Source organism: Acipenser ruthenus, chromosome 12 (genome assembly GCF_902713425.1).
Source record: "Acipenser ruthenus chromosome 12, fAciRut3.2 maternal haplotype, whole genome shotgun sequence".
Taxonomy (NCBI): domain Eukaryota; kingdom Metazoa; phylum Chordata; class Actinopteri; order Acipenseriformes; family Acipenseridae; genus Acipenser; species Acipenser ruthenus.
In genome coordinates, this window is record NC_081200.1 from 16,560,582 (window position 1) to 16,573,722 (window position 13,141).

Below are 13,141 nucleotides of genomic sequence, written 5' to 3' on the forward strand. Positions count from 1 at the left end.
ACATTTCCAAATTGGATTACAGTTTTCACTTGTGATCATTACTGCACTGCATCACCCCTGCACCTGCACGTACCACTTACCACCTTGCCACAATGACCCAGAATTTTAACATTTTTTAAGTGTTCGTAATCGGAAAATGAAAGCTTTGGCCACATCAGAAGTTGGTTTGCATAAAAGAAAAGAAAAGGTTATTTCCGAAGACCAGGAAGAAATTTTGTGGACAATGGAACTTTTCGGATCTGATATACCTGAAATCCTGCTAAATACTCTAGTTCAGTGGTTCTCAAACTATGAGGCGCGCCTCCCAAGGGAGGCGTGACAAGGTGTCAAGGGAAGCGCGAGCTGTGTGTCCTTTTTTTTTTTTTTGGAGAGGTTGGATGATTTGAAAAAAGTTACAAATTATTATATATTTTAAATGTATTATATTTAAAAATAACTAAAATAAAATAACGCAAAAAGCCTTTGTTTAACTTGATAATGTTCCTTAGCAACTGTGATACGTCACAAGTACGTTGCGTGGTTACCCCCTCCCCACCCCCCCAAGTAAACTTAAAAACAGTATCAGCAGCGCGCTTACAGTGAGAAACAGCTTTAATGAGAAATTGATCATTTTGTGACAAAGGGAGAAAAACGTACAACACAAGCCAAAGTGAGGGCAGCAGCGGAGGTTCCAGCAAAACACAGAAGCCGAAAATATGACAAAGCATATTTAAAACTGGGTTTTACATGGAGCGGGTCCAACGGTGCATCGAGGACTCAAATGTGCGGCGAAATACTAGCAAACAACAGTAGGCGGCCCTTCAAGCTACGCCGGCATCTCGAAACACGACAACCCAACCTTAGTATATAAACACGTAAAGTTTTTTCACAGGAAGCACAATGAGTTTATTTCTTTATTTATTTATTGCATTTATATAGCGCTTTTTATACAAAAGTATTGCAAAGCACTGGACAGTACATTGCAGAAAAAAAGAACAAACCACAATACATTTGTATAGCATTTCAGACATCCACCTGCCACAGTCAGACCATTTAAATAACAGTATACACATAATACAAAAGCAGCAATATTAAAGTTACATTAAAACCACTAAGATAAGAAAGCTAACAGGACAAAAAAGAAAAAGATTTTAGCTGCTTCCATTTGTACTGTTTTTGAATTAATACTTCTGAAACGGATACTGCTCTATATTGATCAAATCCCTTCTACTTTCTTCTTCATTTTTTTTGCAACATATAGGATTTTCAGTTTGTTATATTGTTTTAGTAAACTGGGGAGGCACAGTTAATTTTTTCATAGCTCAGGGAGGCTCACTATGACAGAGTTTGAGAACCACTGCTCTAGTTTATCTGTTTGGCATACATTTTGCAATGTGGGCCGGGCAACAGCATCATAATCTAAGAGTTGGAGTTAGTAGTTGGGTTCAGTTGGACAAGGACTAATTTGGAAGTTTTTTTTTAAATACAAAGAAGATGTAACTGAGACAAAAAGAGGTGGTCTACAGCATAGAAAACTGGAATGCAGAGAAGTTATTGCATACGAGAACAGTAGCAGCCACGACAGATGTGTGGTGCGACTTTTTGAAAAATAAACACAAGTCTACGGTATGTGTGTTTGTTTTTTTATAACGTGTACTTATTATAAAACTACTTTAATTACTGTTGCGCTGCAACCTGTTACATTGTCACACATAAGTTGTGTTTAATAAAAGTGTGTGTGATAAAGAGAGAAAGAATCGATGCTGTAAATCTCCCTCCAGATCAGAAAGGGTGCAATGTAAGGTTGGTTGTACAGTTCCCCATAGATGGGTCGACTCGACGGTGGGCGGAAACAGGAAGTTGGCCATCTTGGTGAGGCACATAGCTGTCAGTACACGAAACAACTCAAATGCGATCAGCTGTGGGCCAAGCAGTGATTGGTTACACCGGGGCTCCGAGCTGATTGAGTTGGGTAGTACAAAGGGGACGCAGCTACGCAGGTAAGCCCCTTACGCTGAACAGCTAGAGCCTGTGCTTGTTTTGTTTTTGCAGATACAGAGGACCGAGCTGACGGGAGCTGCAGCCACTGAGCCAGCGTTTCACCCGAGTCATGGTTTCACTGCACAGCACAGCACAGCACAGGGGAGCACCAGACACGCACAGCCACTTGCACCACCCGCACAGTTTCGTGCACGGAGGAAGGGTGGCTGTCGGAGGGTCTTGTTTTGCTTTATTTACTTTTTGTTCGGGACTGAAACCCACCGTGTTTTGGCTTCCCCTATACCATTGCTGGTATAGGGGCGACTTGCTTTATTTTTAAAACCATTTCTGCTTTTGTTATCAACTGTTTAAATAAAGCACAGACTGTTTTGGGAAAACCTGGTCTGGACCCTGTATTATTTCACCCCTTTGCACATCCTGTTCACAGAATATATTTGTAATATCATATATATATATATATATATATATATATATATATATATATATATATATATATATATATATATATATATATATATATAATTTACAGATTGAAAGATGGGAAGTGTGCCTTTTACCTGCAGCTTTTGTGTACTGTTAAATTAAATCAATGGTATAGCAACCAACCAATTGGCGTTAATCAGTTTGAGACAGATTATAGGAAAGAAGTGTAAACAAGCTGGATTTGAAGGCTTTTCTACAAATCACACTTTGAGAGCTACAGCTGCTACACGTTTGTATAATAAAGGAGATGATGAACAGTTAATTTTTAAAACAACTGGCCATAGATTGAATGCTGTCCATGCATACAAGAGGACAAGAGACGAGCAAAAACATGAGATTTCTGAAATACCGCAGAGTAAGAAACCAAGAAGTGGATCAGTTTGTCATGATGAGATTACCAATTGTTAATAGGCCTATAGTACTTTATTTATGTAATTAGAATTGTTCTTCAATTTGGTGAAATTGCAAACTATGTTTAAACTGTGTAAAAGTATAGGCTAATTGATGAAATAATTGCTGCTTAATAAAATGTAATTCACTTTTTTGTTGAATTGTTGTCGCTCAAACTCTGGATTTGTTAATAAACAATTCATCTGCCCCACACTGCCACTTTTAGGTAGTAGATTCGTAGATTTAATCCACTGAAAGATCAAAGGGGGACATCACAGAAATGTTTTAATGGTAAAAAACCATTGAGTATAGGCTCTTGCTGCATTTTCCTGAACAGCATAACCATCTCTTCAACTGGTATTACAGACACCTAACTTGGTATGAAAACTACTACAGCTACATGCTGTTACCAGGATAAACATGTTATTGCTAGAATTTCCAGTAGGGTCATTGTCTTTCTGGAACCAGACCACAGCGAACAGTGTGACGCACATTCCATTGTGAGTGCTTGTAGCTGTACTGGTAAAGTACTGTGAGAATATAGACCAGGTTAAAACTAGGTCTGAGAAAGACAGCAATTAGTAGGCAAGCAACTGTTAGGCAAAAGCCTGGGGCCCCTTGCTCTAACAGTAAAACCAAGGCACAAAACTGGTGTAGAACATAAGAACATAAGAAAATTTACAAACAAGAGGCCATTCAGTCCATCTAAGCTTGTCAGGTTCCTAGAAGCTGATTGTTCACTAAACTTTGTCAAGTATAGACAAGGAGGCAGGGTTGTATACAGTATACAGCTTAGAAGTAAAATGAATCGGGTGCAACCCACAACCAATGCGAGTTTATCTGAGTCAATCTAACAGATGAGAAACCAAAGAAACAGAAGGACTCACGCTTGTGTTACAGACAGACTGCCAAACCTAAATATCAATGACAGCAATTAACTCTTGCTAATAATATAATTGCAGACCAGGGCCAGAGGACACAGTTGGAAATGTGGAGCCAGATGTAGAAGGCACTTAGTGCAGAGTGTATTGAATGGGTTACCAAGCCAAATAATGGATACTGAATAACTGGGATCCTTGAAGAACTGAATAGACAGTGTTCTTGGGTTTTTCAGCAACAAAGAAATGAATCAGCATTGATGGTTCAGATGGTCTTGCATTTTTTGCTTTTTTTATGTTGAGAATTAAGACTGCTGAAGAGGGCTGCGCAACACAGACATGCTGCATTCAAATAAGATAAGTAAACTACACCAAACAAAAGGTCTCAACTGAAACTTTCCCTGAAATATACCCGAATGTATGGGGACCCACTAGAGCCATTCTCAATATATAATACCAGGTTGGGTTTTTTACAAATCTGTTATAAAACCATGCTTCAATCTGATGCACTTTCCCTGCAGTTTTTATACTCTACTGTTGGATCACATTGATGGTCAACACAACTGTCTTCTGAATATGGAGTGCCAGTGCTATTTATTTCTAATAGCCCTGTATCTACAAGCACCTCATTCCAAGCCCTTCCACCCACATTGTGTTCCATTTAGTCATCCCCCTGTTCCATTTATAACACAGTAGATAGCAATGGCCATTCCTGACATTCCCTTGGGGACAGTTCAGTGAACAGCTTTAGACTTGGATCCCTGTTTCTCAGGCTAAACTGTGCATGTCGCTTTCTCTTTTGTTATCTCCCACCGGGGATGAAATTCCCAGCAACGGGAATATACTGTCCTAATGCTTAAGCATGTATGTCACACTTAACATGTTCCATTTATCTGGAAAACTGCTTACAGTCAGCATTTGGATATCCATTACCCAGATACATGTCAGTCGTGTTTTACTACCCTTGTATTAAGAATAAAATCAATCCCCATGATATATATATGTAACAAATTAATGCACTTAGCCGTCACACACGATTTCCGACTCCTTTACCAGTTTTTTTGATACAAAGCCCATATCTTCAATGTTACAATTTATCTGAATATCTGTCACAGCCCGCGTTTTTTTAAATTTTCTCTAATGCCAAATCAGTCTTCCTTGTATTGTGCAGTTACACAGCGCTTCCTCCAGTTTCACCAGACGAAAATGCAGCCAAAACAAAGCAAACGAGACAAGCTATGGTAATGGAAAACAGTTAATCATTAAACAGTTTTAATACTGTGATCTATTTTTTTATCTGATCTTTTGTTGCTTTTGTGCATTTTCATTTGAAAGTGAACTGTGACATTAGGGCCTTATCGAGCACTATATTCTGCAATTTTGAATACTGACGTTGGATACTGTTTTAATTCTGGAAACACCGCGGTAAAGTAAGCTTGACGTTCGATATTCGTTTGATATTCGACTAGCTAACCCGACATGAATGAAAATGGCTGTAGTGCTCAAACCAACTTTAATTTAAAGGAGACCAGTTGTGAATTGTTTCACAGCCTCTGTTTTACATGTGAATCCTAAGAATAATTTGTGAAATACAATAACATATCACATATACGCACACAGCATATCTGACATGCGTAAAAGGGCTTTATCTCCCTAACCACAGCAGCTACAGCGTTCAAACCAACTTCAATGTAAAGAATACCAATTGTGAATTATTTCACAGCCTCTGCTTAACATGTGAAGCCTAAGAATAATTTGTGAAAAGCAATGACATACCGCATATATGCACCCCGGTCCTGGCATCAATGAAAAGGGATTTATCTCGCAGCAGCTACAGCGTCCAAACCAACTTTAATGTAAAGAATACCAATTGTGAATTGTTCCACAGTCTCTGTTTTACATGTGAAGCCTAAGAATAATTTGTGGAAAATAATAACATACCAAATATACGCACACTTAGCCTCAGCCACACGTAAAAGGGCTTTATCTCCCCAACCACAGTAGCTAGAGTGTCCAAACCAACTTTAATGTGAAGACGACCAATTGTGAATTGTTTCACAAGCTCTACTTTACATGTGAATCAAACAAATAAATTGTGAAAAACAATAACATACCGCATATACGCACACAGCCTACCTGACACGCGTAAAATGGCTTTATCTCCTCAACCACAGCAGCTACAGCGCTCAAACCAACTTTAATTTAAAGGAGGCCAAATGTGAATTGTTTCAAAGTCTCTGTTTTACTTGTGAAGCCTAAGAATAATTTGTGAAAAACAATAACATATTGCATATGCGCACACACTTAGCCTGACATGCGCAAATGGCTTAATATCCACAACCACATCAGCTAGCGTTTTCAAAACAACTTTAATTTAAAAAATAACAGATGTGAATTGTTTCACAGGTTCTGTTTTACATGTGAATCCTAATAATAATTTGTGAAAAATCAAATGGTTGGGAATATCAAGCCATTTTACGCATGTCAGTGCGCATATGCAATATGTTTTGTTTTTCATATATTATTCTTAGGATTCACATGTAAAACAAAAGCTGTGAAGCAATTCACAACTGTTATTCTTTAAATTAAAGTTGGTTCCCTTTCAAGTCGAAGACAACCACCAACATTAAGTACAGAATATTCCCTGCCCTTGAGGTAGGTAATACTGAGCTCTCTATATCAGAGCTGCCAAAGGCCCCTTCCTGTGATGACGCACTCGGTCCCGCCTACCGAGGGTATAAAACCGTCACTCACCGGAAGATCTCCCTCTTTTTCCTTCTCAAGACGGTAAGGTAGGACCTCTGTGTCGAGAACTGAGCGTGTTGATAGGAAGAGCTCTCGAGTCGATTCGGGTCTGTTGTAGTTCCCTTTCAAGTCGAAAATAACCATCAAGGTATGGGACATTGCCGTCAGGCAGTAGGGATTGGCTGAGCTTTATGTCAAAGCTGCCGATAGGCCTCCGCGCAAGCTGCCGTGTAAGCCCGCTCCCCTGGGAGCTTACTATACGCAACGCGGAGAGTCACTTTCTCTTTTGTCTTCAGCCTCAGTAGCGGTAGGACCTAGAGATGTGCTAGCGTTCCACGCTCGGTACTTGCACTTCGGTGCTCGCGCTCCGGCGCTTTTGGTGTCAGCGCTTCTGCGCTTGGTGCAGCGCTTCGGCGCTTTGTGCAGTGCTTCTGCGCTTGGTGCTTAGTGCTCCTGCACTTGGGACTCGGTGCTCGACGCTCGACGCTCCGGCGCTCGGTGCTCGGTGCTCGACGCTCGGTGCACGTTCCATCGACGCGGTGCTCGACGCTTCAGTGCTCGACGCTCGGTGCTCGGTGCTCAACGCTCGGTGCTCGACGCTCGGTGCTCGACGCTTCGACGCTCGACGCACGCGCCCTCGGCGCTCGATGCTCGACGCGTCGGTGCTTGACGCATCGACGCTCGACGCTCGACGCACGGACTTCGGTGCTCGACGCTCGACGCACACACTTCGGTGCTCGACGCACGCACCTCGGTGCTTGACGCGACGGCGCTCGACGCACGCACTTCAGGTGCTCGACGCTCGGTGTCCGACGCTTCGGCGTTTGACGCACGCACTTCGGTGCTCGGCGCTCGACGCACGCACCTCGGCGCTTGACGCGGCGGTGCTCGACGCTTCGGCGTTTGACGCACGCACTTCGGTGCTCGACGCTTCGGCGTTCAACGCACACACATCGGTGCTCCTCGCTTCGCTTTACTGCTCGTCAGTGCTTGCGAGTGCTAGGCACGATGTCTGGGTTTCACCGATGCGTGACCTGCCAGGCCAAGTTGCCTGCCAGCGATCCACACGAAGACTGCGTAGCATGTTTGGGGCCGGACCATGCCACATCTGCCCTGGCAGATAGGGCATATTGCCATCTATGTGCGGGGTTCCAGACACGCACCCTTCGCCAGAGAGCAAGGAAGGCGGGTCGTTCCCCATCCTCGGGGTCGTCCCATACCATCTCGGCCCCACCGTCATCTGTTTTGACGCCGCCGGTGACATCACAGCTCCCCCGGAGCCCATCCTCCCAGCTTACAGCTGGTCAGAGGTCCCCAGCCAGGCGTGCTCGGGAACGTTCCCACAGTCCCTCCTCTCGCGGGGCACGTCCCCGTCGGGAGTCTAGGTCGAGATCTCGATCACCTCGCCGTAGAAGGCACTCTCGCTCCCCGCGAAGGGGCAGGCGACATCAGGACACATTTGGAGTGGCTGAGCTCACCTCCAAAATGTCACAGTTCATGGAGGTCATGATGGGACAACAATCCCTCCTCATGACCCTAGCGAATGTGGCGCCTCGTGCTCCAGAGCTAACAACCGGGCCCATCGCTAGTCAGTCGGTGGTTCCTCCACCAGTGCCTCACGGCCAACCCCAGGAAGTGTGGGACGTCGATGCTGTCTCAAGGGACGCGTCCGACGCAGAGCCCCTATTTGAAGAGGGCACGGAGCCTGAGGTGGATACTAATGACCCTATGTGGTCAGTGGTGGAGAGGGCAGCCCGTCACTTAGGCGTGGACTGGCCTGTGTTAGAGCCAACACGACGCTCTTTATTTGAGTCGCCGTCAGCTCTGCCCCTTCAGTCCAGGATGCTACCGGCATTCCCTGATTTTATTAAGGAGGTGCAGTCCACCTGGGGGGCCCCGGCCTCCGCCCCTGCAACTTCTCGCAAGGCTTCGGCCTTCACCATGCACGGGGCGAGCGAAGCTGGGTTAGCATCCTTCCCACCAGTGGGCGCTGCGTTCGCCGCGTTGGTAAAGGCGCCAACATTATCGGGGCTGGCTAAGGACCCCTCCTGCCCTAACAGGCAGTGTAGGATTACGGAGGCCCACCTAAAAAAGGGGTACGCCGCGGCTACAGAGGCAGTTAGGCTGTCTAACGTGGCCAGCCTCCTGATGGTCTACCAGGCGGCGCTCATCCGTGATCTGCCTGAGTGCCCATCTGTTGCCCTTAGGACCGAGCTGGGTGCAATTGCGCAGCTATTGGTTAAGCTGGCTCAATTGAATGCGCGAGCACAGGGCAGGAGCATTGCTTCTCTTGTGGTGGCAAGAAGGCAGCTCATAAGCAGATAAGGCCCCATTGCTAGATGCTCCGATATCACCGGGGCACACGTTTGGCCCAGCGGTTGATGAGATGCTGCAACGCTCTGTCAAGGCGCGTGAGGCGTCACAGCAGTTGGCAAAAATGTGGCCAAGCAAACCCTTCCAGCCAAGGCGGCCACAGAAGCGCCAGTGGCGCAGGGCACCACCGCAGCAGCAGGCGCAACCACAGGGCAGTAAAACCGCCCCTTTGGGTGTATCAGCACGCAGCCAACCCGCGTTTGCAAGACCGCAACGCGGAGGGTGGCGCCCTAGAGGAGGTGGCAGACCGCGTCCTCGTGGCTCTGGCCAGGCCCCTCGTAAGCGAGCGCAGCCTAAGCAGCCCTGAGAAACCCAGGCAGCTGTTAACCCACCCCTACACTGTTCCACAGCTCCTGTTCTGGCAACAATGCACCAACAACATCTGGGTGCGCAAAACTATATTCACCGGGTACACCCTTCAGTTCCGGTTAAACCCCCCCCCCCCCCCCCCCTTCAGGGGAGTGGTGGTAACTGCAGTGAAGGACTCGGTTCAGTCCTCAGCTCTGAATGTGGAAATACAGGCATTGCTCAAGAAGCGTGCCATTCAACTAGTAGACCCTGCTCTGACCGACCAGGGGTTCTACTCCAAGTACTTCCTAGTGCCAAAAAAGGGTGACGGGCTCCGCCCTATTTTAGATCTGCGAGTACTGAACAAATATCTACGGGTGTTGTCGTTCAAGATGCTTACGCACAGGCACATTGTCCAGTCTGTCCGGCAGGGCGACTGGTTTACCACCGTAGACCTGACAGATGCGTACTTTCACATTCCCATCTGTCCAGGTCACAGGAAGTATCTACGATTCGCATTTCAGAGCAGGGTCTACGAGTTTTGTGTCCTGCCATTCGGCCTGTCTCTAGCTCCTCGAACCTTTTCGAAGTGTATGGATGCCATTTTAGCTCCCTTGAGGGCTCAAGGCATCCGACTGCTGAACTATGTGGACGACTGGCTCGTCTGCGCGCAGTCAAAGGAGCAGTTGGCACAGCACACAGTGATGGTTACAGACCATCTTCAGCGGCTAGGTCTGAAGGTCAATTCAGAAAAGAGCCACCTCGTGCCGAGCCAACAGACCGAATTCTTGGGTCTGCATCTGGACTCTGTGTCCATGGAAGCGACCCTGTCGACACAAAGAGTTGTCTCGCTGGAGCGGTGTCTCTCCCTATTCAGGTTGAGAGAAACAGTCAGCATGGAGCTGTGTCAGCGCATGCTGGGGTTGATGGCTGCCGCCTCGCAAGCCCTTCCTTTGGGCTTACTACACCAGAGACCTCTGCAGGCCTGGTTCAATGCCTTCGCATTGCATCCGCAGAGAGACAAACACCGCAGGTTGAGGGTATCCCGAACCTGCTGGGAAGCACTGCGCTGGTGGAAAGTTCCGTTGAACATCCGCCAGGGTGTACGCTTGGGTCCCATCTTCCGATGGGAGGTTATTACGACCGACGCTTCCAACCAGGGTTGGGGAGCAGTCTGGAACGGGTTGGGGACTCGCGGAGTGTGGTCAGGACCCTGGAGGTCGGCCCACATCAATGCTTTTTGCCAGTGCTTGTAGGCAAGCACGTGTTAGTGCGGTCAGACAACACCACAGTAGTGGCGTATATCAACCGCCAGGGCGGCTTCCGGTCCCCCGGTCTTCACCAGATGGTAACACGGCTGTTACTTTGGGCACAACCGCGTTTAGCCTCTCTGCGTGCGGATCTCCTGTCCAGAGGAGGTCCTCTTGCAGGCGAATGGCATCTTCACCCTCAGGTGGTAGAGCGCATTTGGGAATGGTTCGGCACAGCGCAAGTCGATCTCTTCGCCTTGCGAGAGACCACGCACTGTCCCCTATGGTTCTCGGTGAAGGACCTCGACAGCCCCCTAGGAGTTGATGCACTGGCTCACGAATGGCTGCCAGGGCTCCTGCATGCATTTCCACCGATTCCGATGCTCCCCGCCTTCTTGGAGAAGGTCAGGGTAGAGCAAGCGACAGTGATTCTGATCGCTCCTCGGTGGCCTGGGAGAATATGGTTCCCGAGTCTGGTGCAGTTGTTGCACGGTCGCCTGAGGGAGCTCCCTCTGCGAGCGGACCTGTTGTCCCAAGCTCAAGGAGGGCTATGGCACCCAAACCCCAAACTCATGCAGTTATGGGCTTGGCCCCTGAGTGGGAGCGCCTGTCAGCCTTAGGGCTTTCGACGGCGGTTACATCGACCATTCAGAGTGCGAGAGCGCCCTCTACTAGGTCGCAGTATGCGTATAAGTGGCAATTGTTTCAAAGTTGGTGTCTGGCTGAGGGCCATGACCTGGTCTCCTGCCCTGTGGCAGTGATATTACAGTTTCTGCAGAAGCTGGTAGATGAGGGGAAATCTCCCTCTACACTTAAAGTGTATTTAGCTGCCATTTCGGCTTGCCATGTACGCATTGACGGGTTATCACCTGGTTGCCATTTTCTGGCATCTCAGTTCCTGAAAGGCGCAAGATGCTTGCGGCCTCCAAGGACGACCAGTTTACCGTCATGGAGCCTTGATGTGGTGCTAGAAGCCCTTACCAAGGCACCGTTCGAGCCTCTCCATCGTGTGGATATGAAGTTCGTGTCTATAAAGACTGCGTTTTTGCTATCAGTGGTATCAGCAAAACGCGTGGGCGAGTTACATGCACTTTCGGTGCATTCATCATGTACTCGTTTCACAGGAGACGGTTCTAAGGTCTCCATGCGTCCAAATCCGGCCTTTTTACCCAAGGTCATATCCCTGTTTCATATGAACCAACCAGTTGAGTTGATTGCGTTCCATCATCCTCCTTTTTCTTCCCCAGAGGAAGAGCGGTTACACATGCTCTGCCCTGTGCGGGCATTGAGGTGTTATATTGACCGCACAAGGACTGTGAGGCAAACAGAACAGCTGTTCATATGCCATGGTTCTAAGACTTTGGGTCAGCCATTGTCTAAGCAACGCCTTTCCCATTGGATAGTGGATGCTATTAAGTTAGCATATGATTCTATGGGCCTTCCGCCACCAGGGCAGTTGAAGGCACATTCCACTAGGGGTATGGCAACATCCTGGGCCCTCTTTAGAGGGGTGCCAATGTCTGACATTTGCGCTGCAGCCAGTTGGGTTACACCGCATACTTTCACGAGGTTCTACCGGTTGAATGTACTGGAATCCTCTGCTCCGTCATTTGGAGCATCTGTGTTACACTCTATGACGCCTCAGGTTGCGGATGTGTAGAGTGGTTGACAATATGGTGTGACTATTCCACCTTAGGACAGGTGTCATTGCGAGCATAGACGCTGAGGCGCAGCTCCGCATATGCGTAGATGTACTGCCTACGCAGTTACGTTATGACGTCAGTCTGTCCTACTGCCGAGAATCCTCCCTCGCGACGGCTTGGATACACTGTTCTCATACCTTGATGGTTATTTTCGACTTGAAAGGGAACGATAGGTTGCAGATGCAACCCCGGTTCCCTGAAAGAGAAAATAACCATCAAGCCGTGAGGTCGCTCTGGAAGCCTTCACGGCCTGAAGGGCAAAAGAGGAAGTGACTCTCCGCGCGTTGCGTATAGTAAGCTCCCAGGGGGGCGGGCTTACACGGCAGCTTGCGCGGAGGCCTATCGGCAGCTTTGACATAAAGCTCAGCCAATCCCTGCTGCCTGACTGCAATGTCCCATACCTTGATGGTTATTTTCTCTTTCAGGGAACCGGGGTTGCATCCGCAACCTATCGTTCCTAGCATTCGTGCTGAAAGCTGGCTTGCCGCTTTCCCGGAATCAACGACTCTTGAAAAAGACAGAGTTTTTTGTCTTTCTGTCTTTCAGCTGTGGGTCAAACACAGTGAAAGCAGTGCTTAGTGCTAAGCACAAGCCAGACGTCCTGTCTCAGGACTATCTGCCTAGCATCTCGAATGCAGTACACAGTGCGCTTGGGACGCACAGGTTATTGCGTAAGCACTGCTCAACTGGCACATAGCTCACGGTGCTGCACAGTATCTGTGAAAACAGGATACTCGGTGCGCACGGGGCTCAGCATACCTTGCTGTAACGCTAGTGAGTGGACACACTACGTTAACACATACCAGTGTTCAACATAGTGCGAGCAGTGCCTCATTGCTAATGCACAAAGTCAGCACCATATCGGGGTCCTTCCCTGTACGGCCTGCGATGCATCATACCCACAGGACGTATGGTGCTCGGTAGGCAGGTGCTTAGTGGTCGATGCACGAGGTGCCTCATTGCCTTCTGCCTGTAGAAGGTGCTTCACTCCGCGGTAAGCTACGCGCTGCCCCGGTCGTGTGACTGCACGTAGTCCAGGCTAGACACCTCT